Raw genomic sequence first — 16,155 nt, forward strand, 5'->3', positions numbered from 1 at the left:
TCCCAAATTCTGGTCACTTTTTCAGCAGTTACAATTTCTTATGGAGTTATAAGAAAAAGACCTTCTTAATCAAAAGTACATAATATAAGAATAAGTTCTTAAACTAATACTGAAAATTCAAAATAAGATCAGCAGCCCTATGAGAACAAGAATGTTCTTGTCTTATTTACCTGTGAATCCCCAATACTTCGTATGGTAATTGCACATTAGTTCCCCAAGGCTTCCATAACAAATTGGATGGTTTAAAAGAACAAAAACGTATTCTCTCACTGTCCTGAATACTGAAAGTCTGAAATCAAAGTGTCAACAGTATTGGTTATTTCTGGAGGCCCAAAGGAAAAAAACCCATCCCATGCTTCTCCTCCAGCTTTTGGTGGTTGTTGGCAATTCTCAGCATCCCTTGGCTTGTCAATGCATAACTCCAATCTCAGCTGCCATCATTACATCATCCCCTTGGTGTTTATCTCTGTGTCCTCTAATTTTCTTATAAGGGCACCAGTCATTGGATATAGGGCCCACCCTAATGCAGTATGACTTCATCTTAACTAATTACGTCTGTAAAAATCCTACAGTCCTCTCTTATTTACCATTTCACTTTCTGAGGTTTCAGTTACCCACAGTCAACTGTGGTCTGGAAATATTACACAGAAAATTCCAGAAATAAATAATTCATATGTTTTGAATTTCCTGCCATTCTGAGTAGCATAAGGAATCTCACTCTGTCCCAATCTGATCGGTTATCAGATCGACTTTCTCGGTATCACAGTGCTTATGTTCAAGTTATTTCTTGTTTTATTTAAAAATGGCCCCAAAGCACAAGCATAGGGATGCTGATGATTCATATATGCCAACGAGAAGCCATAAAGTGCTTCCTTTAAGCAAAAAGGAGAAAATTTTTAAGAAAAATAAGTTGTATGATGAGGTTGCTAAGATCTATGGCAAGAATGCATCTCCTATCCATGAAATTATAAAGAAGGAAAAATAAATTTATGTGTAGTATGTATAGTGTTCAGTACTATTCCTGGTCTCAGGCATCCATTGGGTGTCTTGGAATATATCTCCCACAGGTAAGGGGAAACTACTGTATTTCCATACCAGGTCACATTCTGAGATTCAGGGTATGCAAGGATTTGGAGGGATACTGTTCAGACCACTAAAAATTGGTATACATCCTAAAGAAATGCTGAAATATTCACCACATGTTACAAAATAATATATATATCATCCATCTTTCTTTTGATACATCCTTCTACAATTCAGTAGGTTAGTTGTTCAGTGAACTTAATTTAAATCAAAATAGCATGAAATAGAATTTAAATTATTAGTACATAAAAATTCATTTGAAATATTTTTCTTATAATGCTGACAATATAAAAAGAAATACAAGTCCTGGACTTCAGAAACATTCTCACATTTTTAAGTAACTTTAAAAAATAATTGTTTGGTATACTCTGCTCAAATAGTCTATTTTTTCTACAACTTCTCTTCATTGCATTTTTCCGTAGACCTTTTCTCAGGTAGAATGATTACATGATCAATAATCCTTCTTTAAATAAATTTTACCATTTTTCAAAACATTGCACTTCAAGAGATATAACAGAATGAAACCTGTGTTAACAAATTTAAAAGTGACATTTAAACAGAACATATTTGCTCTCTCATTGTCTCATATAGCACCAGATAGACTCTCTAGTGTTTCTGTTAGAAACAAACAGGAGACAGAAACCACACTAATTTGAACAGGTAAAGTTTAATATGTAATTATTAACTGTAACAGAGGATTGAAGAAATGGAATATTGGCTACTGTCGGGAACAGGCCCCCCAAAATCTGGACTTAAACTGGCTCCAAAACTGGCCATAAACAAAATCTCTGCAGCACTGTGACATATTCATGATGGCCACGATGCCCACGCTGAAAGGTTGTGGGTTTACTGGAATGACGGCAAGGAACACCTGGCCCACCCAGGGAAGAAAACCGCTTAAAGGCAGTCTTAAGCCACAAGCAATAGCATGAGCGATCTGTGCCTTAAGGACATGCTCCTGCTGCAGAAAACTAGCCAAACCCCTCCCTTTATTTCAGCCCATCCCTTTATTTCCAATAAGGAATACTTTTAGTAAATCTATAATCTATAGAAACAATGCTTATTACTGGCTTGCTGTTAATAAATACTTGGGTAAATCTCTGTTCGAGGCTGTCAGCTCTGAAAGCTGTGAGAACCCTGATTTCCCACTCCACACCCCTATATTTCTGTGTGTGTGTGCCTTTAATTCCTCTAGCACTGCTGGGTTAGGGTCTCCCTGACCGAGCTGTTCTCGGCAGGCTACCATGAAGTAAGGAGAACTGTAAGGAATATAAGAATAGCAGAAATAAGGAGCAATACCCACCCTTAGGGCTTAAGTAGAGCATCCAAGTAAGAACTTCCCAAAGGGTTGAGATTCATACTTCACTGGGGAGGGCAAAACAATGGCTCACTGGATGTCAGAAAAGGTGCTGAGATGCTGTGCCACTGGAGCCTGATGGCAGTCTGCTCTCTGAAGAAAACCATCCAGAGGGAGAGGTAACATCTCAGAATTTGTTGCAGTGTTGCACAAGAGAGTTCAGGGAAAACTGCGCACAGAGATGTGCCTCTTCACAAGTGCCTTGCTGAAAAAAAACATCTAAGGGGCTCCATGGGGCAGTTGTTGGTCAATGAGTGCTTCTGGGCACCGTGTACTGCAGGAGCTGGGCACTGCAGGAGCTGGGCATTGAGAGGCCCAGTACTAGAGAAACCATGCTGCAGGATCCTGGCAGGAGGAACAAACTGGGACCAGGAAGAAAATGACGCTTTCTTCCTCTAAACTCCCTCCAAGTCCTCCACTGGTAAAGCCTAACATGGAGCCAGATAACAAAAAAAACCTATTTAAAGTCTATATTATCAGAAAGCAGGCACTAAAATACGAATTTGGAGCTGAGGCAATAAACTGATAATTGGCACATCTGGTTAACCAATTTTCTTACTTTGTAAACTGAGTTCAATCATGTATTGCTTAATGAGGTATTCTAGACCGCTAGGACACTAACTTTTGTGGAGACAAGAGAGTTTCTCTAAATTATACAAGTGCTAAGGGAACATCAAAATACTGGAGGCTAAATATGTCACCTGATACGTTCTATTTGTGTAACACTTAAACATAGTGACCTTCAATGCTTAGCCTGTTACAATGCTTTTTATGTTTATTATGAATAAAATTGAAACCATCATTACATAGAATTATTATTTTTATTTTAAAAGTCTTATTAATATTATATCTACATTATTCTTTCTTACTTCATGCTTTTCCTACCATTTATTTTTACATTGCTGTTTTCTGACAAACATTAAGAGTAGAGGACCTAAACTCCAGGCAGAGTTTATCAAATATCTTTTATGTATTTGTGCTTTCCTTATATTTTCTAATTTATTTATCAAAAATTTACACTTTAAGCTTGAATATTATCATCTCTATGTTACAAATAAGGAAATCAAGACTTAGACAAGTTCAATAACTTGATCAAGTCCATATAAGCTAATAAATCATTGAATCAGGATGCGGGCATGTCTAGATCAATGACTCATCAGTACTCCATAATGGCCCCTGAAGAAAATAATGTCAATGATTAGAAGAAAATTATAAAGTAGCTGTGCCATTGCTACTATTTGCTTTCCTTCCCTTCCCTTCATTTATAATTGCAGAGGACATTATTACTTCTGGAAGCATTAGAATAGCTAAGGAAGATCAATAATGACTATTTTTAATAACATATATCATAATTTATGATTCTTATGTAAGCTTATGGGATCTAATTTTACTCATTTTTTTCATTTCACCTTCTTGTTTCCACATTCCCTTTTGCTCAGAAAGTGATGTTAATAAGCCTTCTGCTATCACTATCTAACTCACAGGGACCCACTGTTAACATCCAAGAGAGGGAAGAACAAAGAATAAGTTTGTTGCCAACCCTTGTGGTTATTTCCATAGAGACTTAATAAACCGATCAATAAAAGGCAATTTAGAGAAATAAAGAAGCTGTGTAAACAAATGTCTTGTTGATCAGTGAACATTAATGTATCTTCTCATTCAATAATTTGCTTTAGAATCCACCTAAGAAATATTGCACCCTATCTTTTAATGCTTAGGATATTTGATTATTTGACAAAAGAAACATATAATCTATGCATTGGGTAACATGTTTCATATATCTAATGCAAAGCTTATCACAAAAGCTCACCACCTCAGTTTCAATAATTTCTATAAATAATCCACTAACAAAGTACTTATTGAATGTATTTATTTATGTGATAGGCTGGGGATACAACTATGAATAAGGCACACCAAACTCACAGCTCTCCTGCAGCTTAAAGTTTAGTGAAGGAGACAGGCAATAAACAAAATAAATAAGTAGATTTATGGCATTTTAGAAAGTGATATGGGAAAAATAAAGCAGTGAAAGGGGATAGGGAACTACAATTTTAAAAGAGAGTGAGAAAACATCTCACTGAGAAGATGGCATTTGAGAAAAGAACACCTTTGTTCAAAGCTGAAGTGAGCCATACCAACACCTGGAGAAGAACACTCCAGGGAGAGTTTATCCAACATCTCTTATATATCTCTGAGATCCCAATGTGTCTTGTTCCTGCTCTGTGTGGGCTCTGATTGATTTCACTTCTTTTATTCTGCCCCAGGGCTTCCCGTTGATACTACTATAGACTCGTGGGCACTTAAACCCACACAATGTGCAAGTTGGAAGGGCATGGAAGTGCAAGTTAGAAGTTTATCCACATGGATAAACTTCAACCAACGCAAGAGAAGATCATCTGGATAAGCTCTTCTTCCTTCGTGTTCCCCAGGAACACTCAAGGTTGCTCAAGAGTGTATTCCAGTGAACTGAGCAGCTAACTGCAGTAACTGGAAGCAGGCTCAATAACGTGTCCTTGCCCTGGTTCTTCCTCCTTCCCTGCATCACTCTTCTTGCCCTTCTCACCTGTGCCTTGGGATTGAACTCCCTGAAAACATCACGTAAGCTCTATGCCTCCATTTCTGGGTAGCACATGCTGAGGCATAAATTGGAAAACAAGTGCAAAAGCCTCAGATGGATATGTGTTTGGCACACTAAAGAACAGCAAGAAGGCCACTGTAGTAAGATCAAATGGAGCAAGGGGGTTGATGTAATAGAATTTTGTCCAGAGGTAATGGAGGACCCATCATGTAGGGCCTTATAGACCTTAACAGAACTTTGTCTTTGGTTCTATTTGAGATGAGAAGTTGTTGACATCATCTGCATTATGATTTAACAGGATGACTCCAGGCACTGTGTCATCAAGAGACTGAAGGGGACAAGAGTAGAAACGGATAACCACTTTGGAGTCTACTGTAGCAGTTCTGGTAACAGATGATGACGTCGGCCAGTAACAGCAGAAGTGAAAAGATGTGGTAGATTATGGGTATATTGTGAGGGTAAATCTATTTGACCTTTTTTATGGTGTGAGAAGGAAAGGAGAAGCATGGACGACTCTAAGGAAAACTTGATTTGATGTGAGCTAAAAGGGGGAAGAAAAGTAAAAAGCAGGTAAAGTTCAGAGACCCGCTCTAGACATGATAAATTAAATGTACCCATGAAACTCCAAGGGCAGATGTCAAGAGAGCAGTTGCATGTATGTGTCTGGATTTCATGAGAAAGATCCAGATTGATAATCATTAATGTGTTATTAGGGCTTAAAACCAAGAGATTCAATAAGATTACCAAGGAAATGAGTGTAACTACAGAAAAGAAGAAGATCATGTACTGAGCCGAGGAAAACTCCAATATTAAAACGAGGGAGGTAGAGTGGAATCAGTAAAGACTAAGGAATGGTCAATAAGGAGGATGAAAACCAGGAGAGAGTGGTGTCTTGAAAGCCCAGTGAAAAAAGCACTTCAAAAAGAAAGTAAATATGTGATTTATCAGGTTGAATGCTGCTGAAAGGACAAATAAAATGAGGACTGAGAATTTGACCTTTGGCTTTAGTAACTTGAAATCATTGTTGACAAGAGCACCTTTACTAAAATGATAGAAACAGAGACATAATTTGAGTGGGTTTAAAAGAGAATGAGAAAGGAGGAACTAGAAGTACAGACTATATGCCATAGTTTTGAGGGGTTTTGTGATAGAGGAGAGCAAAGAAATGGAGTGATAGGCTACAGGGAAAAATAGGGTAAAGAGAGGGTTTATTTGAGATTATTAAAATAATAGCATATATGTAGATGAATGAAAATAATTCAACTGGAGAAAAAAATTGATGATGCAAGAGAGGAGCATTTCTGGGGTAATATTCCTGAGAATGTGAGAAGGCTGGAATCTGATAAACAATTGAAGAGGTTGTCCTTACTAGGAACACGGACACCTCATCTACAGCAAAAGGAAAGTGAGTATAAGGGTGAGGATGCCAGTTGGCGGATAGATGTGGTGTGAGAACTTGTGGACCTCTTCTGATTGCCACAGTTTGCTCAGTGAAATTGAAAGCAAATTTATCAGCTGAGAGAGGATGAGGGAATTGTTGCTGAAGGTAAGCAGAGGGCTAAAAGGGTATTAGTCATCTATCATCCTTTTTGTTTTCTAGTTTTCATTCATTCTAAGATACCTACCCCCATCTCATTTACCCCAATTACCAATGCTGAATGGTAACCAGAGTAGGAGAATTCAGGGAGTGATATCACAATGAATAGGACCTGGTTATGCAAATGACTGCCCAGTCAATTCTACTATGTCCCATGGGGCCACCCGGGATGGGGCTAAAAGTAGGCTCTGTTCCTTTCACTTAAAAGCTTTGTAGAAGATGGGCATAGTGGCCCATGCCTATAATACTGTAAGTCTGAGGCAGGTGGGTCACTTGAGCCCAGGAGTTTGAGACCAGCCTGGGCAACATAGCAAGACCCCATCTCAGAAAAAAAATCTTTGGGACCAGCTAATCCATCTTTTTGTCCAATCCCAGCAGCTCAATAGACACCAGACCAGGTCTACGGGTGAGGGGTGGGATGAGGCCTCTTTTGTTGCTTGGAATGTCTGCTTCAGAAAAAGCTGAACCAGTTTACTCTGGTAGGCATCCAGGAATTTCGGACACTGTGATGATGGAGGATGCATCCAAAGTCCTCTTCCTTCCCTCCAAGCATCTACCAGATAAACATGAGTTAGAATATATATGCCCTAGGAAATTCTAAGAATTGAAAAAATATTGCTCGCTTTTTTCCCTTCCTCCGCCCTCTATTTTTTATTATATTCTTTCCCAGATACATAATCAGACTCTCCTTTGCATATGCAAGAAAAAGGCCTGAATTGGGAACTACACTTTACCTTCTGTTGTGAAAAAAGTAAATCATAGTATTTAGAATGCCTTCCCTATATAAAGTGTATAAATTTTATACATGCATTATTTCATTTAATAGTCACAAAAACTTTACCAAAATTGGACACTAGAACTTTAGCTAGTGTCCAATTTTGGTAAAGTTTTTGTGACTATTAAATGAAATAATTGGATGTGTTATTTTGTATGACTGTTTACTAATTATTTTGTATAATTGTATACTAAGTATCCAATTTTATAAATAAAGAAACTGAATTTTTGGGATTTTAAATTATCTATTCAAGTTTACATGAGCAAAAGATGGCTTTAACCCAGGATTTGACTACAGATCCCATGATCTTTGTACTAGACTCCATTATAATTGCCCATCTTTCTCTCAGCCATTTATCTCCCTCCCACTATATTAAATCAATAAGATTCTAGATGACCTTAGTTAACCTAAGCTTACAATATTCAACTAGAAATTGATCAACTGTGGCCATATAGCATATTAAAGAAGGATTCTAAAGCTTTTAGTCAGTCGAAACAGACTCTTCATCAGTAAAAATAGAGAAATAGTATTTTTTACTAGTTACTAATATGTTTAAAGAAGATTTAAATTTCCCTAAGTTATAGAATTCTGGAGAATCTGTAACCCAATATTCAAATAGAAAAGTAATTTCTTTAATTTCCAATACCTTAGAAATTAAAGAAGGTTACCAAGGGCCCCACAGACCAGAGAAACCAAGGTAAATGAGTTTAGGTAAAGAAAAAAGAAGTAAAAAAATCAAGGGATGGTGTGTGGAATGAGAAACTGACATCTATCAAGCTTTCTGGTTATTTTGAACATGTTATTTATTTCAACCTTGATAACCATGCAATAAAAGAAGCAAGGCCTCCTAAAGGATAACAATGTTCTCAGCATTACAAAATCTCTAAGTAGAATTTAAACCCAGGACTGCCTGACGCCAAAGCTCATGATCTTTACACTAAATATAGTAGTTGTAACAAAGAAAAAAAAGTTATTCTATTTTTTCAAGACTCCTGAAATACTTACCAGTAGCAAAATGGTTACAATAAATATATTTAAACCAAAAACACAAAGTGGCCTGAAACAGGTCAGACCATATGAAGTGTGTACCACCCTCTTTCTGCAACTGCTCTCAGCCATCTTTATTGATTTGATTTGATTGCTCTGCATTTTCCATTGAAGCTGCTTAGTGGTGGCTGTCAGTGATTAGCTAAAACATGTGTCTGCACAATAACATACAAACATAGTTACTGCAGCACCTAAACAAAAGGGCAAGGTACGACTTTTCAATGATATGCCAACCTTAGCAATTAACTAACACAAGTTCATAATCACAATATCTCTTCTTATTTTGAGAAAACCTTGATAGAACCTACTGTTTTCCTATACATGCTGTTTTCAAGCGTGAAGAGCTTTCACCAAGGCAAGCAAAAGGAAAGCAATTTTACCAAAAAGAATAACCTGTAATACGTTTTACCTGTTATTGATGGCAGCAGTGGCCCATCCAGAGTGGCTGCTGCAAAGATGCCGGCTGCAGCCATGTAGGTGCAGCTGGGGCTGCACATGCCACGGAGCTAGTGGGAGCCTCGCCCCTTACTGAGTTGGGGGGCAGGAGCCCCACACTCCTGGGAGCAACTGCAGCACCCAGCCGAGGCTCCGCATGGGGGCATTCTTGCCTTCTTGGGAGCTCAGGAAGCACCCCTGTCCCCCACAAGCTCAGAAGTACCTGCTCCCACTCCCTGGCCTCTCCCTACTCCCAGCACCTGCTCCTGGGTGGAGCAAAGTTGTAGCTGAGCCCAGGTGTTGTCACTACCCGACTAGGTGTGTACGCACTCCCAGTGGCACTGACAGGCCAGCCCCCTGCCATCTTGGCTCCCTCCAGAGTTTGGGTGCTGATGAGCATGGCAGGGAGACTGAGCAGGGGTGAGGGTGGCTCAGCAAAAGCCCACAGGCACCCCTGAGCCACAAACAGCCTGGGCACTGTGACATTGTGATGATGTTGATGGCAGCAGGAGGCAGAGAGGCTTCTCAGCAGAAAGGGGCGGGTCCGGGTGAAATTCCACTTTCTATGCAGGGATGGCCCAAAGCCTAGAAGCCAGGCTGCCAGTTCCAGGTAAAGTCCCCAGTCCAGAGAGCTACCCACTGCGGGCCTCCTCTCCACTGAGAACTGGACACTCATCAGGATGACCTGCTGCAAAAAGGAGCTACCCACTCCGGGTCTCCTGAGAGCTGTTCTGTCATCCAGTGAAGCTCCTCTCCACCTTGCTCACCCTCCAGTTGTCTGTGTACCTCATTTTCCTAGATGCAGGACAAGAACTCAGGACCTGCCAAATGGTGGGACTGAAAGAGCTGTAACACAAACAGGGCTGAACCCCGCCCCCGACTCCACCTCACCATGTTGCAGGCAACAAGATGGAAAGTAGAGCTGCAGCCCTTTGGGGAGCCCAGACCTAGGGGCTCCCTGAGCCAGGGCTGTGACACTTTCTTTGAATCTGTGGTTCCTGACATTTGCAAGCTTCCAGGAGCCACCACATTCCCCTCATCCAGACACACATGCCCAAAGCAGAAGCCATGTGTGGTACATCTGGTCCAGCCACAGCCTTGCACAGAGCCAGCACTTGTACCAGCACCTGCCTGTGTGCAGTGGCTGGACCCATGCTTACTCGCCCACAGACCCCTTGCCTCTCTGCACCTGGCTGACCCTTGGCAGGTGTGGGATCCAAGCCAGTAGCATGAGCTGAGTACAGCCTACCAGGCTGAGTGGGTGGAATGAGCCCAGCAGGCACAAGCAATACTCAGGCATAAGGCACTGCCAGCTACAGAGGTTTCTGCCTGGCAAAGCAACTCCCCAAGTATCCTGTGACACTATCATCAACTCGGCCATTGAGATGTTAATCTTTCACCCAAGCCTAAATTAAAAATTCAGAGTTTCAACTAACAGCTGAACCCTCACAGAAAAGAGACATTCATTCGTTCATTCATTCAGTGAATTAGTATTTTAATTGAACACCACTATTGGTCAGGTACTCTCCTACATTCTATAGATACAGAGGTGAGCAATATGTAAACATACTTGTACTCTTGGAAGAAACTTGCATGATAGCAGGGAAAACTAAAAGAAATTATTACACAATTACATAATTACAAACGTGATAAAAATATATATGTGAAAGTTATGAGTTATAGGTGAATGCACATACAAAAGAAGTACCTAACTTAATCTAGGGGTCGTAGTAGGTTTCTAGAAGAATTGGTGATTTAGTTGAGTTCTAGAGGATATGCAGGTACTGACCAGGCGAAGAGGAAGGAAGGTTCAGGAAGAGCATGGGGAGCAGCCTAGATAGAGGCATGAAATGCTTGTATATCAGGAACAGTTTCAGTGATGCTAATGAAAACAGAGGCTGGAGGAGGCTGAGATGAAACTGAAGAGGTTATGCAAAGTCATGTGGACTATGAGAAGCATTTTGGACTTTATTTTAAAGACAATCGGACGCCATTAAAGGATTTTAAGTAAGAGAGGGAAGCAATCATATTTGTTTGTTAAAAGATTTCCTAGGATGCTATGTGGAGAATAAATTGGAGGAAGCAAATAAAAGGACTTTGCAAGAATTCAGGAGAGAGACAATGATGGTTTGGATTAGAATAATGACAATGGGGGTGAAGAAAAATGGATGGGTTTGAAAACACAGGATTTAATGCTAGACTGAATATGGGGGTGTGGTCACGAAGAAAAAGGATTTAAAGGTATTCTCAAGTTTCTAATTAGAAAAAAATCAAGAAATTGTTATGCTAAATATAAAAATGGAAGACATTCCAGAATACACACATTCAGAAAGACGGATCATTGGTTCACATTTTGAACATAATGAGTTTTAGATACTTGTGTGATGGGATGGTCTTGAGTAGGCAGCTGCGTGAACTGGCTGAAGACACAAATTGAAGAACAACATGAAAATCTCCAGATCTATTTAGAAACAGAGTCTGGATTGAAACAAAGCTATCTCTCAATTATTAAATGTTGAATTAAATGATGACTGCAGGACACAAACATGACCAAAGGAGGTATCATTACACATCTCCATAGTGACAAATATTCTCCTTCAACTGGGCCTCCAGGTTAACTGGCCTAACAAACTTTAATCCTCCATCATCTAAGTGCCTTTCTAAGAAATGATAAAGGCTAAAATTTTAAGTTTGAAAGGAAATATTAATAAGTGAAAATATTATAATATAGGTAAAACAGAAATCAGAAGATAATATCAAAAAAGATAGTTCATCAAATGTAAATTCTGAACACTGACCAAGGTAGTATACAGGTAATTAAAAATAATACCTGCAGCACATCATGCTCATGAGTAATCAAAGGCAATAATGCATAGATGACATACTTAATTATTGGACAGTACAAGTAAAAAAATCAAGATATGCTCAAATGCATGGTGTAGGTTATTTGTTCAATCAACAAACACTTTGTTGAGGAACGATCATTTGACAGACTCTGTTGTGTGCTGGGGATATAAAGATATACAACTTGATTTTCATTATGGAAAGTCAAGTTTTAGGGAAGAAAACAGATGAACATGAAGCTGTTACAAAGCACGTGTGCTAGAGATAAATATGCACTTTCATGGGAACATATACATTGAATCAATTAAATTGGTTGGAGGTGATGACATTTAAGTTTGATATTCAATGATTAATGTGTCAAATAGAAAATAGTGGAAGTGTTTCCAAGATATGATATGACACAGCATGGCACAATGATGAAAGAATGAAAGATTGTGGTGGGCTATGTGGCTGATATACAGGTGTGTGGTAGGAATTGGTGGAAGGAGAGTCTGGAACGGTGGGTTGGGGTTTTGTGTATTGTGCCATGGGTTTTATTCTGCATGTAATGGGAGAGTACCTAATTCATTTCCAAGAAGGTGGTAAATCATGTTCCAGTATAAGGCCCAGGTTTGGATACTGGTGAAGCAGAGTGGTTATCTGAGCATTCATAAGACTAGTAGAAACCATGTTTAAAAGAGAACACAACTGCCCAACCTTAAGATAGCTAAATCTGTCAAGGGTGAGGGGTAAAAGAGAAGAGTATCACAAGGCAAGTGGTTGCAGGAATGATTGGATAACAGAAGCAAGGGGAGAATAAAAATCAACAATTCCAAGGCCTAAAAGACCGAAGATTTGTTTAGTTGGCCTCTGGCTAGGATATGGATGAGTTGGCCTGGTTAAAAGACATAGAAGTAGGGATCTCTCACACAGCGAGACATTGACAGTTGTCAAGCCAGGGGCTAACATAATCAGATTGGTATTTCAGAAATATTACAGCCAAGCATGGTGGCTCATGCCTGTAATCCCAGGATTTTGGGAGGCCGAGGCAAGTGGATCACTTGAGGTCAGGAGTTTGAGACCAGCCTGGCCAACATGGTGAAACCCCATCTCTATAAAAATAAAAATATCAGCCAGGTGTGGTGGTGCATGCCTGTAATTTCAGCTACTTGGGAGGCTGGCGCAGTAGAATCGCTTGAAACCGGGAGGTGGAGGTTGCAGTGGGTGGAGGTTGCACCACTGCACTCCAGCCTGGGTGACAGAGCGAGACTCCGTCTCAAAAAAAAAGAAAAATTGCAACTAAGGTATGTTGAAAGATGGCATGAACAGGGGTCAGGCAGGCATTCTTTTGGGAAAGTGCAATTAAGAGAGAGCTGATGACAGTTTCAGCTAGATCAATGACCAAGAACTGGAGTAGTCTGATGAGGAAGGGGAAAGATAATATGCCAGAGTGGTCAGGCAAGACTTGTTAGGGTTATTTGCAGAATCAAATTTAGCTTGATAGTGAGGAATGGGGAAGAGACTTCACACTGGAGGAAGGGCAGCAGAACGTTTTACAGAGTAACAGATTTGGCAGACTCATGAGCCTAACTCTGTCTGGCATTTTTATATTCATATCTGGCTCCTGGTGTAAGCTCCATATCCTGGAAAGATTTTGCAGGACGACCTCAGCACTACATTGGTCACTATTAAGAGTCTAATGGCTTTCTGCATCAGTCACCTCTAGAAAAGCCCGTGGTGGAAGCTAATATAGTAAAAGTTAGTCTGTCAGATTACATAGGATTCTACTGAGAAATTTCCAAGGGTCCTCATAAATCCATTCCTAACATATCCACAGAATATGAATCATTCTCAAAGGTGGCTAACCTTTGACACAGAATTATGCACTATGGTCTAGTGAAAAGAGCTTGAACTTTGACCATATATTTGCTAAATGATTGATGAAAATTACCTTGTAATAGGAAAAGATGGCTGTTTGTCAAAAGGAAAAAATGGTATGGCTTAAGTATCTGCAGACTGAGCTGCACTAGCTTCAACCAAGACTTTCTGCAGACTGGTCACTGCTTTTTAATGTTTCCATTGACGTCAGATAATGTCTAGTGCAACCAGCTATTTTTATATATCAATTGTAAATGCAGCAGCTATCTCTCCTCTGAATTAGATCACAGAGCAGCAATGAAATGCATGCCTCAGTCATAAGGTAGATGAACAGGCACTTCTAGACTATATTAGAGAGAATATGAGTTCTCCTCACTCTGCCCTAGAGCAATGGTTGCAGTTGTCAATTGTACAAATCACTAGGTGCTTTTTCTTGCAGTGTTTGTAAGAAAGGAATAAAAGTAATATTTTGCTTTGTTGATCCGAGAGTAAGTGCCAGAAATCTGGGCACAGTACACGAAGCAAGCCAAACTTTGAGAGAGCAGCAGAATCGTCAATGCTTGACAAGGAAGAAATGAACATAAAATCATTGATGCCCATTTCCCAATCTTAATGCTGATTCCTTTGATGAAAAGGAAAGTGGATGACCAGATTCAAGGACAAGAGATCATCTGAGCACTCAGAGGCACCTTCTGTGACTTTTGAGGCTGTAGTTGCTGAAGAATTTCTCCAGCTGGTTATGTTCTGATGCAAATGCTCCCAAAAATGCCTGCTAATGTTACCAGATAGGAATCCCTAACCAGTAAACCTTATGTATAAGCACATAGCAGCGTAAGAACTATTACACAGAATCTCCATAGTAGCGTTGAACATATTTTCATGTGCCTTCATATTTTGATAAGAAACAAAGCCAACAAATAGTCAAATACCACATGATCCATGTTTAAGAAAAGTCTCTTAACCATGATGAGAAAAGTCATGTAGTGTATTTTTAGATCCACTATATAAAACCCCCTTCATAAATCCCCCTATATAAAATCAGGTTTTTTGTACATACAATTTTGTTTTTTGCAGAAGGTGGAAACTCACTTTTTTGTAGAAATTGGGGATGAGAGGAGTAGGAATAAACATTCAAATTCAAAACCATCAGGTTTTTGTGACTCGATGTTGTTTTCCCAGAGTACATACATTTCAATAAGACCCTTTGTTTGCTGGGCTATACGACTGCACTTTATCAATTCTGAACTTTAAATTGCAGACGATAATATCAGCTCCCAAATATCAGACATCATGATGAATTGGCTTTTCAACTTGTCAAGCCATTCCCTTTTCTTGCTTCCAAAATGTCAAATGCAAAGGTTCCTGATAACAAAGTTGTGCAAAGCATGTTTTTTGTTGTTGTTCTTGTTGTTTTAGCAATCATAATAATGGAAATTCTTTCAGAGTTCGTTTTATATGTAAAAGCTGTGTTTTTATTGATATTCTAATTGTGCAGATTCCGTCACCTTTTAAATAAATTAATTAAATTGAACCCCCCTCATACAGCACATTTGAAATGATTGATTTTATCACCCCTCTAGTGCTAAAATGTATGTTTAAAAAAATGTTAAGTGCTTAATTAATCTCTTTTTTTAAATTTGTCTTTTATTCCAGATACAGATATTTTGCCCTTTTGGAAACTGAAGATAAAATAGAACAAGAAAAGAATTTTAAGATATGTTAATCTAGCAAAACTAACATAAGAATGGCCACCTTGAATTTCATGAAATTTTGCCACAGAGCAATACTAAAAACTGAATGATTATGCCTTTTTCCGTATTTTAATTAAAGCTGAAATGAAAATACTCACTGTTGGAAAGTAAAGAAATTAAGCCATAGATTGATTGATGGCTTGGCTGATTATTTAGAAACGTATTCATTTAGTCATTCATCCATCACATATTTATAGAGTATCCACCATATTCTAATCACTAGACTAAGTAGAAAAAGAAGGATAAATAAAGCATAGTTTCTGGCCTTGAGGAGTTGGAATTTAAGGGGAAAACAGGCTATATCATAACCAGAGATAATAAGATCTCAAGAGGTCAAAGACGTTTACTTCTTCTTTCTAGGTATAACTTTGAAATTAAATTCTTGAAGTCCTAAAAATGAATATTTCATAATAAATCTGGGAAAACCTATCTAAACTATAATGTGACAGAGCTCTAAAGGACAGTCCTCCTTTGCTTAGGTTACTTTGCCATTCAGATGGTACTCCCTTAATAAGTTATACCTCCTCGAGAAGAATCAAATAGACGCAATAAAAAATGATAAAGGGGATATCAGCAGCGATCCCACAGAAATACAAAATACCATCAGAGAATACTACAAACACCTCTATGCAAATAAACTAGAAAATCTAGAACAAATGGACAAATTCCTCGACACATACACCCTTAAGACTAAACCAGGAAGAAGTTGAACGTCTGAATAGACCAATAACAGGCTCTGAAATTGTGGCAATAATCAATAGCTTACCAACCAAAAAGAGTCCAGGACCAGATGGATTCACAGCTGAATTCTACCAGAGGTACAAGGAGGAA

General features: G+C 39.0%; 2 long non-coding RNA genes across 2 annotated transcripts in view; one reads left to right on the top strand and one right to left on the bottom strand.

Moving 5' to 3' along the window:
- LOC134732751 (uncharacterized) overlaps window positions 1–8,999 on the bottom strand; it is a 38,885-nt gene extending 29,886 nt beyond the window's left edge. Inside the window, exon 1 of the long non-coding RNA XR_010116235.1 lies at window positions 8,847–8,999. This is a non-coding gene — a long non-coding RNA (uncharacterized lncRNA). The remainder of the gene's footprint in view (window positions 1–8,846) is intronic.
- Window positions 5,320–15,417, top strand: LOC129464384 (uncharacterized). The gene is made up of 2 exons (XR_008651573.2): window positions 5,320–6,423; window positions 15,227–15,417. It is a non-coding gene; the product is annotated as an uncharacterized lncRNA (long non-coding RNA).
- Window positions 15,418–16,155: the final 738 nt, after the last annotated feature.

Source organism: Symphalangus syndactylus, chromosome 16 (genome assembly GCF_028878055.3).
Source record: "Symphalangus syndactylus isolate Jambi chromosome 16, NHGRI_mSymSyn1-v2.1_pri, whole genome shotgun sequence".
Classification (NCBI taxonomy): Eukaryota; Metazoa; Chordata; class Mammalia; order Primates; family Hylobatidae; genus Symphalangus; species Symphalangus syndactylus.